Source organism: Idiotropiscis lumnitzeri, unplaced genomic scaffold, assembly GCF_059441095.1.
Source record: "Idiotropiscis lumnitzeri isolate Australia: NSW breed Sydney's pygmy pipehorse unplaced genomic scaffold, RoL_Ilum_1.0 HiC_scaffold_26, whole genome shotgun sequence".
Lineage (NCBI taxonomy): Eukaryota > Metazoa > Chordata > Actinopteri > Syngnathiformes > Syngnathidae > Idiotropiscis > Idiotropiscis lumnitzeri.
Window position 1 is genome coordinate 743,290 of NW_028283564.1, and position 22,107 is coordinate 765,396.

Genomic DNA, 22,107 nt, shown 5'->3' on the forward strand with positions numbered 1-22,107 from the left:
ATCGTTTACACAAGACATCAGCTGTTAGCACTTCGTGCTAACCCCGTGCCGACTCCCGGAGCGAGACCCGATATCCCCCGCGAGTTGAGGAGGAAGAGACGGGGGATGTCGCGCGGGGGCGAAACGCCAGGCAAAGAGGAGGCGTGACCACCCCGTCCTCCCGTCCGTTTTTATGGGAAATGTTAGATACCTTCCCAAGAAAATGGACGAGCTAACAGCGCTAACGCGGCACGAGAGGAACTTCCAATGAGCTAGCTTGCTGATGTTCACGGATTCATGGCTAACAGAGCTAACGCCGGACACCGTTGTGGAATTTGACGGCTTCCAAATACTACTTGCGGACAGGACACTGGAAAGCGGGAAGAGGAAAGAGGAGGGCTGGCTGTGTTTGTTAATGATAGATAGTGTAACCCTAGGCACATCACAGCTAAGGAGCAACTTTCCAGTCGGGACAATGAGCTGCTAGCTGTTAGCATGTGTCCATACTTGACAAGCATCGCGAGTTAACAAGGACGCGCACGTAACAGGTGCGTGAGTAAACTGCTTAAAACTTTGATCGTCATTCGGCTGACCTACAAATTGAGACGCTACAGTCAGTTTGACGTTTTTGTTTGCTTCATTGTGGATTGACATGGAGGAACAAGACAGTGGAAAGCGGACATTAAAAATGACGGAGAAAAGCTGTAGAAGATCACAAGCCTAAACGGATGCAGGCACGCAGCTGCAAATTTGCTCAATTGACCTCCATGCAACGTCAAATTGAACAATTGATGGAGGATGATGCAAATGTTGACGCTGTAAAAAACTGAGGTTCGTGTTTGCTTTAGCGGCATGGAGCAAGAATTTGTGGACCTCAATTCCGGTCTGCAAAATTTAAAGACTGAAGAGGATTTTGCCGATGACCAAAATAACTGGTTTGATCCAAAAAATGTAATTAATGGAAATGTGAGCAATGGAAGAAGGACGTTTTGAAACGTGCAGAGGAAGGATGCAATAAACAAATATCACCTGCTGATAGTAGATCTGCATCAACTAACTACACCCATAGAAGTAGAAGTAAAGAATCTAACAGACAGAAGCTCACTTCTGTCAACGTCTTCAATTAAATTAAAGGCTCAAATGGAACGAGCATGTTTAAAGGCAAAGGCTGCTGATTTACAACAAAGGTTGGCACTTGAGCAAGAAGAAGCTGCAATTAAAGCAAAGAAGGAAATGCATGCAATGCAAACGGCACTCCCTGAGTCTGATGCTAAATTGGATGTCTTGAGAAGATATGAAAATACCCAGGAGGATGGTATCCACATTCCTGATGAGTGTGTTACAATTTAAACAAGGAAAAACATTCAATTACCATCACAGCCTATCAGAGCAACAAGCAGTGTTGACCTGAAATGCTCCCACTTCGACTATTCCAATGGCTAGATTTCCACATCAGACAGAAAGTAGAGAACAACAGGGACATGTGCTTGATGGCCTTTGCCACGCAATCTCACAGCAAGCCAGTGTCGCAGAATACTTAGCAAAGAGTCAAAAAGCATCGCTTCTTCCCGAACTTTCCATTCCTACGTTTTACAGGCGACCCTCTGCATTATAAAACCTGTATAGGTGCCATTGAACATGGGATTGAAGGCCGTACAAGTGATAACCGTGATCATCTTCAATTTTAGCTGCAGTATACTAGTGAACAACCACATGAGTTGGTGAAGAGCTGCATCCATATGGAACCTCTGACAGGATATACCAAAGCAAAACAAATCTTGAAGGAGTTTTATGGTGATGACTTCATGATAGCAGAAGCATATTTAAAGGAAGCCATGGATTGGCCAACAATCAAGTCTGAAGATGGTGTTGCACTTCAGTCTTTCACATTATTCCTTATGGGCTGTTCGAACATATTGGCAGATGTTAATTACATGGAGGACTTGGACAACATGGCTAATATAAAGGCATTGGCAAACAAACTTCCATACAGACTTATAGAATCTTGGAGAAAATTTGCCTGCAATCTCCAAGAAAGAACAAATAGAAGAGTGAAGTTTAAGGATTTTGTTGACTTTGTTGACAAGCACGAAAGATTTCTATAAAACAGAAAACAAAATCACAACACACAGAAACAACAAAATCAAAGAAAGTCTTCACAACAGTCATTGTGCCCGCCAAGATGGAAAACAACAAAACCACCACGCCAAAGGCAGAACCTGTTTCAGTGGATGCTATTGCCAAACCATGTGCTAATTGTAATGGAGAGCAACACAGTCTCACAATTGGTAAGGAATTTAGGAGAAAGCATCACAAGGATAAGATTGACTTCTTGAGGAGCAAGGGTCTGTGTTTTGCATGTTTGATGCACGGTCGCATTAGCAGTTGCTGGAAACAAAAGCTTCAATGTCAAGAATGCTCTAGACTGCATCCTACAGCACTACACATTGTCCATAAACTTCTGCAAAGAAACAGCCTAAGACGATTGTGAATAGCAGTACCTATTAAGCGCCCTCGTACAAACAACAGAAACCTGGGGTGTCACTGGGGCCTGTAAATAGGACTGCATCCTTTCAATAATTCCGGTATGGGTCAAGGCACAAAAAGGAACCAAGACAGTGGCGACTTACTGTCCGGTTTAAAAATGCCCTGACGCCTTTTTTAGACTGAAATAACTTACTAAAGTTTTCGTTTTGTGCCATTCAGAATGGGAGAGGGAGCCAGGAGGTGAAACAGCCGTCTTGCCAGTTCAATCCCGCACACCCTCTGACTCTCACCCTCCGTTCTGCCTTTTTATTGAAACTAACTCATCAATAACTAATCACCAGAAGACAGAAAAGCATCAACAACTAATCACCAAGAGACAGAAAACATCAATAACTCACGGTATAAAGGTCAGTTTAACTAAAGCATCAATAACTAATCACCAGGGACTCCAGCAGGCAGAAAATCATAACCCAAGGTCAGTTTAACTAAACACATCTTCAGGATACGGTGTCTGTGTGTGTGTGTGTTAAAATAACAAGTAAGTGTCTCTGTGTGTGTTCAACATTAATGAGTGTATAAAAACATGATTATGAATACACAAACTGATTACCTATCCTCAGCCCATCTTACATTTCCCCCCTGTTGTGGATTTAAAAATCATGTCCTTACGGCTTTAAGACAGATCATCATAATGAAATCATACAACAGTGTGATCATCAGTGGAGGAGCGAAAACCTCACATTAGGGAAAAATTCCCCTCCTCCCTTCCGGCGTAGAATGAGATCCTCATAATTTGATGACCATCAGGGAATAAAACTTGTCCCTGGGGTGACTTGGTGGAGGCCCTTGCCTCGTTGTAGGAGAGATAAGATAAGATAAGATGTCCTTTATTAGTCCCACAATGGGGAAATTTGAGGTGTTACAGCAGCAAAGATATAGATCACACAGAGTCGGCGGCGTAATGTAGCCGTTAATGTATAACATTAGCAGCAGACATTCAGAAAAAGCATGCAAATATACACAGTATAAACGTATCTAAGTGTAAGGAAACACTCCTAATGTTTGTCCATTATACGGAGGGGGAAACGCTGTAATGATAAAAACTACTGAATGATTGAAAATACTGCAATCATAAAAATATTGCAATGATAAAAGTACTGTAATGGTAAGAGTACTGAAATGATAGAAAAGTACTGCATGATAGAAAATACTGCAATGGTAAAAGTACTGTAATAGTAAAAGTACTGCAACGATAGAAAAATACTGCAATGATGAAAGTACTGCAATGGTAAAAGTACTGCAATGGTAAAAGTACTGTAATAGTAAAAGTACCGCAATGATAGAAAAATACTGCAATGATAAAAGTACTGCAATGATAAAAGTACTGTAATAGTGAACATCCTGCAGTGGTAGAAATACTACAGTGATAGTATTGTAATAAGAATACTGTAATGGTAAACAAAATACATCATTGGTCAATATTTAAGTACACCCTTGGCTGAAAGTACAGTAGTAGTTAATATTGCATCCTAGGACTGCACAATTGCACTAATGCCCTCCCGTTTGTAGGCCTGACCCAATGTTCTTGTTAAAAAGTCTGACAGCAGTTGGCAGGAAGGAGCGGCGAAATCTCTCTTTGGTACAGCGAGGGTGTAAAAGTCTGTCACTGAAGGAGCTGTAAAGTGTTCTCAGAGTGTCATTGAATGGGTGGGCTGGTTTGTCCAGCATTGATGACAGTTTTGCCGTCATCCTTCTGCCCCCCACTGAGTCCACAGAGTCCAGGGAGCAGCCCAGGACAGAGCTGGCCCTCCTCACCAGTTTGTCCAGTCTCTTTTTGTCTCGGCCCGAGATGCCTCCTGCCCAGGAGACCACTCCATAGAAGATGACTGATGAAACCACCGAGTCATAGAAGTTCCTGAGGAGTGTTCCCCGAACGCCAAAGGACCTCAGCCGCCTGAGTAGGAAGAGTCTGCTCTGACCCTTCCTATAGAGAGCGTCTGTGTTGTCGCTCCAGTCCAGTTTATTGTTCAGATGAACACCCAGGTACTTGTAAGTTGAGACCCTCTCAATGTCTGTTCCCTGGATATTCACTGGTGCAGGTGGAGAGTGCCGACGCTTGCGGAAATCCACCACCAGCTCTTTGGATTTCCCAGCGTTGATTTGGAGGCGGTTCTGCTGACACCAGTCCACGAACCCCTGCGTAACCCCTCTGTACTCCCGATCGTCATCGTCAGTGATGAGGCCGACAATCGCAGAGTCATCAGAGAACTTCTGCAGGTGACAGGTTGTGGAATTGTATTTGTAGTCCGAGGTGTAGAGGGTGAACAGGAAGGGAGCCAGCACAGTTCCCTGCGGCGCTCCCGTGCTGCAGAGGAGCACGTCAGACACACAGTCCTGTGTTCTCACGTACTGTGGCCGGTTTGTGAGGTAGTTGTGAATCCATGTGATGAGGTGGTGGGCCACTCCCGCCTGCTCCAGCTTGTCTCCCAATAAGGCGGGCTGGATGGTGTTGAAAGCACTTGAGAAATCAAAGAACATGATCCTCACCGTGCCCCCCGCCTTCTCCAGGTGGAAGAGTGAAGTGTGGAGCAGGTAGATGATGGCATCATCCACACTGATGCCAGGCTGGTATGCAAATTGGAGTGGGTCCATTGAGGAGCTGACCAGGGGGCGCAGATGGACGAGGACCAGTCTCTCCAGGGTCTTCATCAGATGAGACGTCAGCGGCACTGGTCTGAAGTTGTTGAGCTCCTTCGGATGGGGTGTCTTTGGAACCGGAACCAGGCAGGATGTTTTCCACAGCTGGGGGACTCTGCCCAGCTTCAAGCTCAGGTTGAACATGTGCTGGACGATTCCACACAGCTGGTCTGCGCAGGATTTGAGGAGCTGGGAGCTGATCCCATCTGGGCCTGCCGCCTTCCTCGCCTTCATCTTCCTCAGCTGGTTCTTCACCTGAGATGTTGTGAGGAACAAGGCTGAGCAGGAGGAAGTGGTGGTTGTCTGATGAGGCTGGGAACTGGAGCCTGTGGAGAGAGAGAGGGGCGAGAGAGGGGGAGAGAGGGTCTTGTTCGCAGTGGCAGGAGGGGTGGGTGGGGGCTGCATCAGGGAAGCCTGAGCGGGGTCAGACATTTGATCAAACCTATTGAAAAATAGGTTCAACTCATTTGCCCACTGAAGCCCCCCCCCCTTCTGGGTCTTACCTGCTTGTCCGTGGCCTGAGATGGTCTTCAGGCCCCTCCAGACATCCCTGGCATTGTTCCGCTGCAGTTGTTCTTCCATCCGCATCCTGTAGGACAGCCGTCCTTACCTCCCGGATCTTCGTGTATGGTGTGTGTGTGTGTGCACGTGTGAGGACAGGGGCAAGAAGTCCATGTGTTTTTACGTTTCAGTGTCCAGTTTGAGTTCGTCATTCTCAACATTAATCAGGTTGTAATGGTACATTTGGGCAACAAACCTACGATTAACCATCGTCTTTGTCATAAAAATAATGCAACATGAACAGACTACACATAACAAAATGAAAACTATAATTATCCCTATATATTGTTTTTTAAATTCTTCATAGTGGTCATAACATCAATAATTGTTTCATTTTTATTAAAAATTTAAATGCAGTAATGTACTCCAATCAAGGCTGATATTCCTTTATGTACGTCATTAATTTCCAAACAATATCTAATCTTTTTGTTCTGTGGCTTCAACATATTTATCATCTCATGAATATTAGCACCACAGAGTACTGAGTTTCGAGATCCTCACAATAGTCGTTCTCAAAATGATATTTTATTTTTATCAATTTAGCTTTGTTAAGGTAAGATATTTTATTGACAATCTAACATTAATATGCAAAGAACATGTACATTAGTACGAAATGTAAAAGAAAATTGTGGTGGGGGGGTGCGAATTGTTTTCTTCTTGGTAGGGGGGGCATGACAGGAAATAATTGAGAACCACTGGTCTAGTCACACACCAGCTCGGGTTCATTCCCTACCAGAGAAATGACATTCCATGTCCCCAGAGCTAGGCGCTTTATGTTGCCGGGGATTGGACTGCCTTTGACTGCCTCCTAGCTCAAAGGAAACCCAAATTCTTTGGTCCCGCCCACTGGTAGTGAGCCGAAGCCCTTGTATTAAATAATAAATAAATACATAAAATAAAAAAATTAATAAATTTAAAAAACGGACCGATCCACTGCTTGGGTTAGTTTGACCCACCTTGAGATCCGTTCCCACTCAGTGACAGTGTCTACAAGCCACTGCCACCAGGCCAGTGAACCCAACGTCCAGGCAGTGACAAAAAACGTGATCAAATTACATTGCTCATCATCAGGTGTTTGTGAGACGCTCTTTGTATGTTTCCTCAATTAAGACCTGTTTTCCATTGGTGTATTTGAAAAAAGTGGTGAACCTGTTAAATTCACTACAAAACGTTAAGAAGATGAAAATAATGTTTGAAGGAATATTATTTTTCTATCGACGTGCCGGCGGGCGGGCACAGATAGAGAGTGATAAAGCAGCACCACCCGCGCGGGGCGTGCTGACGAAAAGGCAAGCGCTCCTCCTCTCATCGCGTCCTTATTAAGACAGAAAAAAGACGCTGTTGAATTTGACCTATTCGCAGTTCGAGCAGGTGCTTAACGCTGGAGAATATCACCACTTCGAAGTTCGAACTGCTGTTGAAACGGAGAGGTAAGTGTTTTTCGTTGGGTTTTTTTCAAAACATGCGTCGAGTGCATTTGTTCATAGTTAGAGATAGTTGTGTGGAAAACACTATACAAAGTAGCACCATGGATGTGGGCCTACAACACTGGCCTAGCAAACATGTGCTCCTACATCGACATAATTGACGAGCTCCAGTTAAGCATTGAATAATTATAAAACGTCATGGTGCTTTTACTCATTTAAAGAACTAAACCGACGCGTATTGTCATCCGGTGGTCAGGTTTGCATTGAATGTGAGCACGAGGGACGCTAGCTTGTTGCGTTAGCTTTGCGGAGCTAACAGCTTGCACTTTTGTTATAGAACCACAGAATGCAAGTACCATGATAATTTCTGTCATTAATTTTTGTGTAAGACACGATGTTCACTGGTTAATTACATGATTCTTAAAGCAAAGGTTACTGTGAATGCAATTTTGGTAAGATTTTTGTAGTCACACTGCATAAATCTGTCTGTGTCTGTTGTTTAAACTTCAATATAAACTATTATGGTTGAAATCGTTAATTGGGATGGAGGAATTGATATTTTTTTAATTTATAATTTATTTTTCTTACACTAATATTGTTAAAACTCCATTTAGCCCATAGTATTAATAATTCTCAACACAATACTGTCTTTTTTCTTTATAGAATAAACAATGCCTTCCCTGAGATGCAGGAAGTCCCCAAAGCAGGATACTATTGAACATGCAGTCAAGGGTCTGGACAAGACTGCAGAGTTAGAAGCGAAGTATATAAACTAATTTAAAGGTATGAAGTTAACGCTTTTGCTAAGATATATTATTGTTTTCTGATAACCAAGCTGACATCGTTTTTTAAGTGGTTATTTTACATTAAGAGTGTCTTGACCTTTTCTTTTGCCACTTTTGTCAGTTTCAAGTTATTTCAGTGAGTGTGAAACCTGATGGTAGGAGTTCTATCTAAATTAAGGCTGTACTTGATGACGCCCTCCGGCATTTTTATACCACAATAGACCGGTGAACAAGTCCGATATTGATAGTCTAGTGTAAAGCACGTAATACGTCACAGAGATCACGTGACGCGATCCAATATGACTGTGTACAGTGTATGTCATTGTTTTGAAACTAAATAATCTTAAAGTTTTTTTTTTACGTAACCAGGTGCAATTGACATTTGTACTTTCAGTCCTAATACATACTGGCTAATGCAATGCTGGAAAATGAATTTTGGCTGGTCTGTTCCTTTAAAATCATAAAGAAGGGCTCTGCTCTATCCCTCACAAGAAGCAATGTTTCAAACCACCCTACATTAGTATAGTGGCACAAATGAATATGATGACTCCTTATTTGTGTGCTTAAAAATATGACGAAGCTAACTTGATTTCCCTGTTAACTAGGTCGAGGAGTATTTACCAAGGCCCCTTTCAGGAAAGACGACTTTATTCTTTATTATGGAGTACAGAGGAAAATTGATAGATTCTGATGAATCTCAACGCAGGAAGATGGATGGAAGAGGCACTGTCTTTTTGTTTGACTTCCGCCGGCAAGAAAAAACTTGGAGGTGAGGCAAAGATTGAGATGTTATCTTATTTTTGTTTTTATTTAAAAAAATAAACACATACTCATCCCATAAGTGTTAGGGGAAAAATCATTCTCTAAGCAAAAATGTATAATTACTTTTATTCATGCGTTGAATCTGTACAAATGAAAATATAGATCATGAAGTCTCAAAGACAAGCTGTTAATAGGGTCTGATTCCAATAGAAATTTCTTGTATGATTTGATTTAGATTTAAAAATTGTGGATTTCCTATTTTTATGTTTTGTGTACACAAGATTGTCTCAAAGATTAATTTCTGACATTGATTGAATAATTGGTTTTTTTTTTTTTTTAATCTATTTTAAGTGTTGATGCAGCTCAAGAAGATGGCAGTCTGGGAAGACTGGTTAATGATGACCACATGCACCCCAACTGTAAAATGAAGAAGATGACAACAGAGGACAGACCACACCTCTGTCTGTTTGCGCTCCGAGACATTGATGTTGGCGAAGAAATAACTTAAGACTATGGACCAGCTGGCCTTGGAGAACACAGGTTTGTAAGATGCATCTTTAAGTACAATAACAGAGCCCACTTGTGGTGTTCTGGTGATGTAGTTTCCAATTAGTTTGGCAATCTAATAAATGTATGTGAGGTTTCTATGGAAGTTGAACATGCTGACTGACTGGGGGAGTTCTCCATTGTCCACTATCTGTAATTCAAATTTGTGGGTCTGAGTCAAAGTTTGGCTCTGCAGGAACAACGAACTGGTCAGGGAGTGACAGTATTACAAAGTTCTGCGTTACTCCTTTCTGGGCGGTGGCCCTGTTAGGCCATCATATGCCATATTGCAAATATCCCCATTGTGGGACTAATTAAGGACATCTTTATGTTGTGGTTTCCCTACCAGAACCAGCACCAACCCTGTATATTCATGATATAAAACACTGTTTCAATTTGATATTTAGCCTTTCTATACTGTAAAAATAGAAGACCCCAGGCTTTCCTGCGCGCCCTTGCCCAATTGGTGGTGTTCAGGAGACAACCTGGGACTGAAATATCAGTCACAACCAGTGTTGTTTTCGTCACTGATGACTATGACGAAAATACTTCGTTAACGCCCCTTTTTTAATGACGATGACAAGCTATACGAGGTTCTTTTATGACGAAAACATGACGTGATGTACATGAATTTTTTTCGTTGACTAGACAAAATTGTTAGCATGTGGTTCATAAATTATTTTATGTTGCTTTTAGTGAAATAAAGCCACAACAGTTGCCCAACAAAATGTTTTGCTTCTCTGCTTATTTTGGAGCAGTGAGTATTGATTCCACTGTTGCCACTTTTTTCTGTTTGTGATGAAGAATCCTTAGTAGTCCATCCAAAAGTCTTTGTTATTGGGTGGAAACCTTGAATGCCTTGTTTTAACTCAAATGGACTTAAACCCATCCATCCGTTATCTGTACCGCTTCTCCTCACTAGGGTCGCGGGGGGTGTTGGAGCCTATCCCAGCTGTCTTCGGCAGTAGGCGAGGTACACCCTGAATTGGTGTCCAGCCAATCGCAGGACATGCATAGACGAACAACCATCCACGCTCACACTCATGCCTCGGGGCAATTAGAGTGTCCAAGCAACTTGCCATGCATGTTTTAAGAATATGGGAGGAAACCGGATTACCCAGAGGAAACCCACGCAGGAAGGCCGGAGCCAGAATCGTACCTACGACCTCAATATTGTGAGGCCATCATGCTAACCAGTTGGGCCACCGTGCCGCTTGGACTAAAACCTTTGTGAATAAATTGACGAAAACTAGGGTAAAACTTTTTTTGCGTTTCCGTCGATTAAAACTGGACTAAAACCCTTTTTTTAGTTTTCGTTGACTAAAACTGGACTAAAACTATAACGAATTGGGATGACTAAATGTGATGTAAACAAATCAGCACTTTGTCCAAATGACTTGGACAAAATCTAAAATGCCTGCCAAAAACAACACTGGTCACAACACGTGTCTACAGAAGATTAATTGGCATGGGCGAAATTAATTAGTTTTATTTCATTCATGAGCTTATGTTTTGTTTTGGGTGGCTAAGGCTTAAAATGTGTAAAAATCTAATCCAACCTCAAATATAATTAATTCAATAAATTTATGATGCTACTAAAACATCGAAGCAGCCTCCTCCAGGCTTTACAGACTCAGAAATGGAGGTATGCGTATCGTGTGCTCATCCTGTCGTGTCTCGAGATGTTAAAATTGCAGTTAGATAGACGTGTGCTGATTAGACAAGACTTCTAATATATCTGGTGTCACAGGATATTTGTCAGTGAATGTGTATGTCTGGTTTGAGGCTCACTCAGCTTTTTCTTGTGTTGTGGGGTCCAGTTGAGTTGAATTGCGAGTCAGGTATGTTGGCCATCTGACACCCAACTGTCAGGTTTGCGTTCGTGGGGACCCCGTAGAGCCATTTTTATTGTTGACATAAATCATAGCTAATCATCTTTTCCTTCATTATCATATGAAATACAGTTAGGAGTTGTATGTGCCTTTACTATGTTATAATCTTAGAACCTACCAGCCACTACAGCTGTCCGACAAGAAGACTTTTGGCTGTCCTGTGCTCCATTGCGGCCCTGGTGGCGTTCAAAAGACAACCTGTGACTGAAATATCAGTCACAACATATCTCTACTGAAGATTAATTGTCATGCGCTAAAGTAATTGGTTTTGTTTCATTCGTGAACTTGTTCTTTAAAATGTGTAAAATTCTGATCCATTTTCTTTTTTTTAATTCATTAAATTAATATTCAACTTGTTCATTAGGATGGAGGACAACCGACAATGACTGAATCGGCTGAGGTTGATGCCACCAGAACATCGAAGCAGCCTTCTCAAGGTTTGACAGACTCTGAAAAGGAGGTATGCGTATCATGTGGTCATCCTGTCGTGTCTTGAGATGTTAAAATTACAGTTAGATAGACCTGTGCTGGTTGGACAAGTTTTCTAATATATCTGGACATAAATCGTAGCTAATAATATTTTCCCTCATCATCATATGATATACAGTTATGCGTAGTGTATGTCTTTACTATGTTACAATCTAAGAACCTACCAGCCACTACAGTTCTCTCATTGGGAGACTTAAGCTTTCGTCAGGCTGTCGACTGCTGCATTGCCCTCTTATTGGCTTTAAGTACACAACCTGTAACTGAATTATCTGTCAGAACAGAACCTATGTGTCCACAGCAGGTGATTTGGCATGTGGATTCTTCAGATTTTTAGAAAATAGGTAAAATTGTGATCAAAAGTTTAAAATGTATAAAATTCTGGTATAGTTTGCAATAGTATATCTATTAAATCATTTCAAAACTTCTTAACAAGGATGGAGAACATTGGCTGTGACCGAATTGGTTGAGGTTTACATTACCAGGACCATTGAGCAGCCTCCTCGGGATCTACAAATTTAGGAATGAAGATATGCATCCCATGTTACAATCCTGTTATGGCCCGAGGTTTTGAAGTTGCAGTTACATATTGGGCTGGGCGATATGGCTGATAAGTACATAGCGATATAAGTATTTCATATGGGTCCATCGATACACATTGAATTCTTTTTTCATATTATTTTATTCATTATTTTTTTTATTTTCCAATATTTTCACTGCCCTGTTAAAAAAACATTTAATGTAGTTTTCCTCCCGGGAGCTTTTTGTTACGGTCAATTAAGTGTTTTTGTTAAATATAGCTGCGTAGAATAATTATATGCATTATTATCGTACCACAATGTTTTGGTTTTGCAAATAATTTCCTAAAATCATTCTAATTTTGTTATTACATTATTTTGTCATAATATCATTCATCAATATTTTAGTTTTTTTTTTTTTTCAAATAGAATTAAGACCTTTTTCTGTGGAGATTCCTCTGGGGATTAAGTATTTAATGGGTTCTCAATTTTCTCTTGGACTCTGATGCAACCCAGTCTCCTCCCTTGGACAAAAAATATGGGCTGAATCTTCCTTGGAATAACGACACAGATTCTGACGAATCATTGTCAAATCCTGCCCCTGAACTTTGTGCCTCAGACCCAGACCATATTACTATCCCAAGGCTCAGGAGGACCAAAAGTATACAGGTAAACAACCCATATAGATTTCAGGGAATCTTACAAGCAAATTGCATATATTTTATTGGTCTCCTGCCTTCTATCCTTTATATTTCGTTGTTGTTGTTGTTTTTTAGATTAAAAAAACAGGCTGACTTTGGAATGGATAAGCATTATTACTCCAACTCAGATGACAGTGGAGATGAATATATTCCGGATACAAGTGAGGCCTCTGATTCAGACGGAAGTGAATCTTTGAAAATTGTGGACCCTCTCTTGAAGTCTAAGAATGCCTTCAGAGATTTTTCTCCCACACCACGAATCTCAAAAGCCACCTCAACGCAGGTTGTTAATCAAGGGCGTTCACCCGTTCGGAGGAGTAGCAGCACTGGTGTGATTCTTGAATTCTATGGCTCTTCAAATATTTGTGCAGTTTAACACAAATCATCCAAAATAGAATTCAAGCACATCTGTGACAGAAATTCAAATTCAGAAGTCAAAGAGAGAGAACAAAAAAAAAATCTAATGCTGCCCTTCTTCCGAAGACATATACTGTAAACATTAAATGTATGTTAGGACAATCTTGAAAAAAGTATTAGAACACCCTTTACTTTTATTTCTTGTTAATTTTATTAACCAAAATATGTCCATTTTTATTACAGATTAATGAATACAAAATTAAAACTCTAATCAGCTACTTTTTAATCGTTATATTTGTATAAACAAATGTTATACATCTGTGTGTTAACTTATACAAGAAATGACGGAAAAGCAAGGGTGGTTTAGTATTTTTTTATCGTATATAGTCTGTATAATATCTTTAACCTATGCTGATGCTGTTTAATACTGATTTAAATAATAATAATAATGTCATAATCTGTTGGTTTTACATGAACAAAACCTTTCAAGCACTTTTTAAAATTCTAAATACTACCTCTTGTCAGTAAGTTGGTTCACAGCACTGCCTTGGAGTGAAAGTGTGTAGTGCTGAGACAGTCGGTATGTGCTGAGTCGTCTGACGTTTGTGTGACTGGTACCCAGGAAGGTAGCAAAACCAGGCAGTGTGTATGTCGTACCCAGGAAGGCAGAGAAACCAAGCAATATGTATGTGGTACCCACGAAGGCAGAGAAACTAAGCAGTGTGTATGTGGTACCCGGGAAGGTAGCAAAACCAGGGAGTGTGCATAGATACAGACCCCAAAAGTGATTAAAACCAAATAAAGTCCCCAGAAGATCATCTGTAGTCAGGTGAAGGACCCTGTACTTTGTTCAACTCATTTACTCCCTTAGACGTACAAAGACGTCTTTTAATGCAATGGCGCCCTCTACCAAAGACGTATAAATACGTTTCCTGTCTTTTTTACGTCATAGTGTACATAAGGGTCTGATGCAACCTCTGACTGAGAATCAGCCTTGTCCGCATTGTGAATCATGTAAAAATCACCCAGCAGGGGGCAGAGGTGCAAAAGATCCGCCTTGAATCTGCGCCAGAGGTACAAATGGGGGGGCGGGATCCTGGGGTAGACTTATAAGTGTGGAGAGCAGCGTGGGTAGCAGCAGCATCGGCAGCACTAGCAGCAGTCGCATTAGTAGCGTTAGCAATGAAATCCTCCAAGCAAATGACGATCGAGGAATGCTTTTTTGTAAAAAAAAGCTTCCTAAAAGCATCAAGGCGATGGAGACGCTTTGGTTGAGAGGATGACGCTTCGTCGTCGTCACAACAAAACGGCGTCTAAAGAGGGTGCGCGTGCCTTGCGGCCTGCATCGCCTGCCTTCGGACAATAGCCAAAGCAGCTGAGAGTCCTCACCAGATCCCCCCGAACGAGGAGGTAAGCGCTCGCAAGTTACCATTGAACATGTGGTTTTACCCCTCATGCTTTTATTGTACATATCATGCATCTTGCGGGCAGAAAATGTCGCGTAAATGTGCAGTTAGAAGCGAGCTTGCTCGCTGACTTCCTCGTCCGGCCGCCTCTATTGCACAATTACACGCGAGCGTAAGTCCTCGCCGACGAGGAAGTAAACGCTCGCAAGTTACCATTAAACATGTGGTTTTAGCCCTCATGCTTTTATTGTACATATCATGCATCTTGCGGGCAGAAAATGTCGCGTAAATGTGCAGTTAGACGCAAGCTTGCTCGCTGACTTTCTCGTCCGGGCGCCTATTGCACAATTACACGCGAGCGTAAGTCCTCGCCGACGAGGAAGTAAACGCTCGCAAGTTACCATTGAACATGTGGTTTTAGCCCTCATGCTTTTATTGTACATATCATGCATCTTGCGGGCAGAAAATGTCGCGTAAATGTGCAGTTACGCGCGAGCGCATCTCCTCCCGACGAGGAAACAACAATACTGAATGGTGTGGTAATCATGCATACTTTCTAAAATTCACAGATTGTGCATCCCGCGGCAAGAAAGTTCCTCCTCGTCTTGTTGGTGTAAAGAAAGGTAAATTATAATATGAAACTTCACACGCCAGCAATAAAATGCAGCAATAAATATATATTTCCAATTGTTTATATTTCTGTAATTTACAGGTTGTGCATCAGGAAGCAGTGGTTCCGGATGGCGTCACACTGGATGGCAACCGAGGAAAATCGACTTTACAGCAACCCCTGGACCACTGAATGCCGCTGCCCATTTGGAGTCTGAGGAGCCAGCTGATTTCCTGCAGCTGTTTCTCACGGATGAGCTTCTGCAGCACATCGCGGATGCCAGCAATCACTTCCCAGACAATTATTTTCACACAAACCCCAGTGGACAAACACAAGCTCGCCTATTTTCCACGGACCAGCAAAGCCAGACCACAACGAAAGTGTCGGGTCTGTTTGCGCAAAGGCAAACGGAGTGAAACAAGAATGTGGTGTGAACTATGTTGTGTGCCCTTGCATCAAGGCAACTGTTTTATTTTATATCACACAAAAAAAAAGTATGTATGACACTGATGTATTTCATTTTTGTACATAGTTCAACAGTTCAGTCGTTTAGTGTTATGTGCAAATAAATTTATTTTATCAAAAACATTTTTTGTGCTTTTTTTTGTTATTTTATAGAAGGCATGCATTATTTAGATGTTAGAGGTGTCATAAAAGCCATAAATAATAGTGTCAAAATTCAAATTATGGTCAAAATGCATCAGTTTACAAAGCTCATTTTCTCAGTTTTTTCCCCAGGGATTGGAGTTTTCATGAAATTTAGCTATTTTCAAATGCTGATTGCTCAAGAATGGAAAAAGATAGGAACAAACATTTTTTTTCTGTTGAAAGAAGAGAGGCTCATCTTTCTTCGGGTGTGCTCCATGTCTATATAGCATTAGAATACTATATTCTGTGGGCCTTGCAATATTAGTCAAAACCCAGGAAAACGCTGGGATTGAGCGGGTTGCTCCAGTGAAAATGGCTGGTATTTAATGAGTTAAGACTGGTTAGGACATCCGGCTCGCAGTCCCAAGGTGCAGGGTTCGATCCCGGGACCCAGCTTTCCTGTGTGGAGGTTGCATTTGTGAGTGAGTTTGAGCGCAGATGGTTGTTCGTCTTTGCGTGCCCTGCGATTGGCTGGCAACCACTTCAGGGTGTGCCCCGCCTACTGTCCGTTGACAGCTGGGTAGGCTCCAGCACGCTATCCTTGTGAGAATAAGCGGATTGGATATTACATGTATGTGTTTATGCCCTAGGCCAGGCGAGGGCAAACTACGGCCCGGGGGCCACAAGCGGCCCGTTAAGTTTTAATCCGGGCCGCCGAACTTGAAAAAAATTTAATGAATAAACCTTGTTAATGTTTTATTTTCTAAACACTGTGGTTTTCAAAGACAAATATTATTGTTGGAATGCTTTTATTCACTTTCATTTAAAATTAAATGTATTTTTTTTCTCAGATGAGGTGAGGTTTCCAAAACACTCCATCCATCTGCTCCTGGTCCGGCCCCTCTGTCATATTTTAGAACCCATTGTGGTCCTCCAATCAAAAAGTTTGCCCGCCCCTGCCCTAGGCTTTGTGTCTTTGCTTGGTTGACTGTGTAATGAGTGTATGAATGCATTTCTTTCTACCAGACACCTTGGACTTCCCATGGCAGATTAATAATCTATTTTATCTATCCATCAGGGTCACGAATGTCATTTGATGAGTAGAGAATTTAGAGTCTCCAATTGACCTAATATACATGGATTTGCGCATGGAAACCTGAGAAAAAGCCCTTAGTCCTACTTTTCCATCTGAACCACTTTATCCTCACGAGGGTCACAGCTGTGACATCCCAGCTGACTTCAGAAAGTAAGTGGGCGACGACTCATGATCTCTTGGTTGAATAATATTGTTAGGGGCTCAAAATGGCCCTCTACAATAAAATGGCAGAAGAATATTACATACTCTCTGGCAGAAGAATATTGCGTTTTTTTTGTTTTGTCCAATTAACTTAAATAAAACTTGGGAAAATTTAATGATTACATGTAAACCAGCTGGTCTTCCCCATACCAAGCCCTGGCTAAAACTGACTGAAAAATGCATGATGTGTGCCTTTTAAACTCCTCGGCCCATCCACTATGCCAGGGATGGGCAAACTTTTTGATTGGGAGGGGGGGGGCACAATGAGTCCTAAAATACATTTAATTTTAAACGAAAGTGAACAAAAGCATTACAACAATATATATGTCTTTGAAAAACCACAGTATTTAGAAAATAAACCATTAACAAGGCTTATTCATTTAATTTTTTTCAAGTTTGGGGGGCTGGATTGAAACGTTTAACGGGCCACAAGTGGCCCCCGGGCCGTAGTTTGCCCAAGTGCCCTAAGCCAATTGATTCTAAAAAATAACAGTTTTCTTCATCAAAACAACATTTTATGATCAACATAAATGTTAGTGAGTACATAAAGGTATACTCATTCGATCTATCATAACCCCATGCACTTAGACTGTACAAAAAAAAGAAAATTTTTATTTTAAAACCTAGTATTTCGCCATGACGTCACACGCTAGCGTCAAGTGCTTGGCGCTAAAAACCCGGAAGTAACAGCGGCGCTCGGTTTGAAAGTGGAGAGTTGTGCATGGTAGGCGAATTCGGGAGAAATGTTTGTTGAACACGAGGACTGTGGCGTAGAAGATGGTTTAACAGCGATCTAGTGCGCACCCAACCGTGATGGCTGACCAACGAAATAAATGCGGACCGACGGAGTGGACTGACAGGACGTGGAAAACAGGTGTGTGGCATGTGCACGAATGTGGGAGCGCGTTCACTATGGTGGCAGCGATCGCAAAGCAGCAGCACCACTCCTTGACAAAAGTATTGTACTTTCTCTGATGTTTTGGGTTTGCTCTGCTTTGGGGTTTGTAGTTCTGGCCACGCAAAAGTAACAAAGCAAGTTCTTGGATGTCTGCTTTTTTCTTGAACTGTTAATTGGTTAACATCGTGGCTCTTATTTTTATCTAATGTATGGAGTTTGGTGGCTATCTATATGCACAACTATATTAGTTGCACTTGAAATTGCATACAGAAAATTAGTATAAATAGGTTACGCTATAAAGTATAACAATATTAACAATCGTTATTGTTGTTACTGTTTATTTATTTTATTTTGCAATAACTGTGCTCCAAGCTTAGCTGTTGTGCCAGCTGCCAAGTAAAAATATGTAATCTCACTCAATAATAGGAATAAATACTTAACTAACATCTCAATTTTTCGGGTTGGGCTGTGGGGGAGGGGAGGGTGGCTGCCTGACATAAAGCAGACTGTCCTGCACATGCACAGACCAGCCGAGTGTGTGAAGTGTGCGTAAGTGCAGTACCGGGACCGACCACTAGACAGCGATCCTGAGTAATTTTTCCGCACACACATTTCTAGCACACTCGTCTTGTTTTTGTGACCTTCCTGGGAAGCCCTGAAACTTTGACAGGACCTCCCCCTGAGCTTCTTATCACTGAATTCAATGCTCTTTTTTGTGGGGCCCAGATTTTTGGTCCCCACAAAAATTTTGGTCCCCTACAGTGGGTGTGCTGTCCGATGTTGGTCCCCAACATGTAGCTTATACATACAAACACACACACACCCCCCTACTTGTTTTTGTGACATTGTTGGGCCACCTGAGCAAAACTCACATTGTGGGAACCACCCTTTCTAGTGGTTGTACAGCTCTGAAAAAAATCAGGCAGTGTCCAGGAATTTAGTTAAACACAAAAACCACTTCAAATTACCAATTAATGACCAGGAGGTCAAATGAGTGACTCAAGTGCATGTAATTCAGTCACTGTAGCCCAAAGATTCTCTGGGCCAGTGGATGAACTATTATTCGTCTTGGACAGCATTGAAGCAGGCCGTAGCCTGGTTTCTAAAGCTGAAAGACTTACTGACAGAGTAAAGGAAAATAGAAAGGAGTTAATCACATTAGGTGAAGAAGGCAAGATGAATTTATTCAAGAGAACTGTCAAAGGAAAGTATTTGACCTGCGACGACTTGGATAAAGCAGAAAGAGAACTTGTGAAATACTGTCAAAGGCGAAGTTTCAAAAAAGATTTAGCCATATTTGAAAAACAAAAAAGGGTGAAGAAAAGTAGCCCACTTTACAAGTTCAATATAGTACTTCAAGATGGTGTCATGAGGGTTGGTGGACAGTTGAGCCACGCAGCCATGCCTGAAACAGCAAAACAGCAAGCCATCTTGCCAAGGATTCACATAACACAAAGCTAGTCCTGAGATACATTCATGAGATTACAGCTCACGCTGGAAGGAACCACATGATGGCTAATCTGCATCAACAGTTTTGGATACCTCGAGCTGCTAGAGTCATCAGAAGAGTGCTACCTGACGATCCGCCTTTCAAGAGAATTGGCGTTGATTATTTTGGTCCATTCTAAGTAAGTAGGGTTAGAGGACAAGTAAAGAGATACGGCGTGATTTTTACATGTCTCGCTGTACGAGCCGTACATCTGGAAATTGCATCTTCACGTGACACAGATGCTTGTCTCAACGCAATCCGAAGATTTCTTGTCAGAAGAGGACAAGTGAGAGAGATGTATTCTGATAACGGAACCAACTTTAGATCAGCTGACAGTGAAATGAAGAAATCAATCAAAGAATGGAACACTAAGTAAATCGAGAAACACTTGCTGCAAAAAGGTATTCAGTGGCATAGCAATCCCCCAGCAGGTTCCCACCACGGAGGAAGCTGTGAGCGACTTATTTGGTCTGTGAGAAAAATCCTGAATGTCACTGTAAAAGAACAAATTTCGGGTGAAGAAAGTCAATATACCTTGCTTGGTGAGGCTGAAGCAGTTATAAACAGCAGGCCTATCACAAGGACATCTTCCGACCTCAACGACTTGGAAGCACTCACACCCAACACTCTGTTGTGGCTGAAGGTCAAACCTGAGTTACCTCCTGGAGTCTTCTGTAAAGACGACCAATACGCCCCAATACGTACCTCTGGGAATGAGCTGGTCAGCTCTTTAAAGAGTATTATGTAAGTTGAAATACATTAATCCATTTTTCTTTTTTGGACCATCTTTAACTGTGTAGTGTGTAATGTCTAAAATACAAAATGATCAGATTTTAGGGTGCAGTTGACGACTGTGGCACAGGTCCTCGCTCTACAAGTGCTAATAGTCTTCGGCAAAGAGAAAAATCTGCCATAAGGTACAGAAAACATTGGCATCAGAGTAAATGGATGCATGTTTTTGCAATGTGCGAGGAAACTGGCGAACTCAGAGAAAACTACGCAGGCTTGGGAGAACATGCAAACTCTACACAGGAAGGCCGGAGCCGGAATCGATCCCACAACCTCTGCATTGTGAGACCATCGTGCTCACAAGTCGCCCACCGTGGCGGCCGTCCATTATGAATGCCATCCCACCATCCATTATCTGTACGGCTTCTCCTCACAAGGGTTGCGGGGGGTGCTGGAGCCTATCCCAGCTATCTTGGGGCAGTAGGTGGGGTACACCCTAAACTGGTTGCCAGCCAATCGCAGGTCACACAAAGACAAACAACCATCCGCGCTCACACTCACACCAATTTAGGGTGTCCAAACAACCTGCCATGCATGTGTTTGGAATGTGGGAGGAAACCGGAGAACCCACGCAGGCGTGTGGGAAACATGCAAACTCCAAACAGGAAAGCCGGAATCAATCCCGCGACCTCTGCATTGTGAGACCATCGTGCTAACAAGTCGCCCACCATGCATCCCTGCTAAATAAATGATTAATTTTTACATTTTAGTATTTGTAAGCGATCTTGTGTTCATGACAGCATTTTCAACAGTGTGGGTGTTTGTATGAAAGCATTTCACTCGTGTATGGGCATGAGCATGTTTCAGTTGTATTTATGAATAACAATAATTTCACAATTGTGCCTGAGCGCCTTTCACTGGTGTGTATGAGAATGTTTCACCTATGTGTATGAGCGCATTTGACGAGTGTATGAGCAACAACTATTTCACTAGTGTGTATGAGAGCGTTTCACTCGTATGTATGATAGCGTTTCATAAGTATGCATGAGCAACAACAATTTCACTGGTGTGTAAGAGTGCATTTCAGAAGTGTGAAGCGATTCCTGACTTTTGTCCCCAACGGCACCTCATACTCCCCATCTCCCGCTCACTTCTCCTGACCCCATGAGCCATCCCCGTTGCTACTACATGGAGATTTGATGTGTTTTTTTGTTTTTTTTGTTATTAGCTTCTTCAACATCTCTTCTGATTCTCATCTCTTCTCTGGCGCTCGTCTCCGCCTGTCTGATTTGAAGTCGACCTCAGAATTTGCACTATTTTGACATGACTTCTGTGGTAATCACTACTGACATATTGTGTCATTTGCTCAATAATACATTAAAATTATAATAAATAATTAAAATGGGTCCGGTGCCGAGCTCTGGCTTCATATCTTTAAAAGTGGTCTTCTCAAATCTGTTACTAATGGCCTCTAAATCAGTTGTGGTAGAGAAGGGGCAAATTAGACCTTATGGCATCTTAATTTGGTCAAGTCTTGTACCCATTTTCAAGGCCAGCGACTATTGCTTTAGCTATATACAAGAAAAGGATTACTCTGAATATACACAACAACAAATCCCAGATGTCCATCCCAAATGTTGTTTCAAAATAATCCAGTTCAGATGATAAACAAATGTATTGGTATGTTGAGGTCATTATTTCAAATCAAAATATACACTTCTTTTTCAGACAATGGGGAGGATCGAAGAAGTGGAAAAGTTGCAGGAGTAACTTCAAAACAATGCAAAGAGACAGAATCTGGAAGAATGTCAAGTTTGTCCATGTTTATATTTCTGGAATTTAGTGGGCGTGCATCTCGAAATGTTTGGGGATGGTTCGGGCTGCCAGACAAG

At 41.8% G+C, this 22,107-nt stretch overlaps 1 long non-coding RNA gene across 1 annotated transcript; it reads left to right on the forward strand.

Moving 5' to 3' along the window:
- Window positions 1–7,099: 7,099 nt before the first annotated feature.
- LOC148315991 (uncharacterized) lies at window positions 7,100–13,655 on the forward strand. Its single transcript, XR_015840447.1, has 7 exons — window positions 7,100–7,154; window positions 7,815–7,934; window positions 8,542–8,705; window positions 9,050–9,238; window positions 11,501–11,596; window positions 12,593–12,809; window positions 12,917–13,655. It is a non-coding gene; the product is annotated as an uncharacterized LOC148315991 (long non-coding RNA).
- Window positions 13,656–22,107: the final 8,452 nt, after the last annotated feature.